This window comes from Triticum dicoccoides, chromosome 2A, assembly GCF_002162155.2.
Source record: "Triticum dicoccoides isolate Atlit2015 ecotype Zavitan chromosome 2A, WEW_v2.0, whole genome shotgun sequence".
NCBI classification, from domain to species: domain Eukaryota; kingdom Viridiplantae; phylum Streptophyta; class Magnoliopsida; order Poales; family Poaceae; genus Triticum; species Triticum dicoccoides.
This window is the reverse complement of record NC_041382.1, coordinates 335,511,420-335,512,098: the sequence shown is the minus strand read 5'-3', so window position 1 is coordinate 335,512,098 and position 679 is coordinate 335,511,420.

Here is a 679-nt window from a genome sequence, read left to right as displayed (position 1 = left end):
GGTAGAAAAGGTCTCCCGACATGATGCAACTTCAGTTCGTACTCCGATTCCGTTGAAATTCGGCGTGGGAGACGGTGGGGGTCACTCACACGCGCATGCAAAATTTGGTGCATTTCGTCCAAGTTCACATGTAGTTGCAGTACAAACCTCAGGTATCAGTTTGGGTGGACGGGCGTCCACTAGGTGTTACCTTTCACAAAGTCAAGAAACGTCACCATTTTTTTCACACGCTACAGTGTGCCACACAAGCCTGCATGCAAAATTTCGGTTCGTTTGTACACTCAATGCATTTACTATCATTTTCTCCATGAAAATACGGAGAAAAGGTCTCCCGGCATGACGCAACTTCCGTTCGTACTCCGATTTCGTTGATATTTGGCGTGGGAGACGGTGGCGGTCACTCACACGCGCATGCTAAATTTGGTGCGTTTCGTCCAAGTTGACTTGTAGTTGAAGTACAAACCTCAAGTATCGGTTTGGGGGGACGGGCATCCACTAGGTGTTCCCTTTCGCAAAGTCATGAAACGTCACCATTTTTTTGACATGCTAAAGTGTGCCACACAAGCACGCATGCAAAATTTCTGTGCGTTTGGGCACTCGATGCATTTACTATCATTTGATCCGTGAAAATACGGAGAAAAGGTCTCCCGACGTGACGCAACTTCCGTTCGTACTCCAA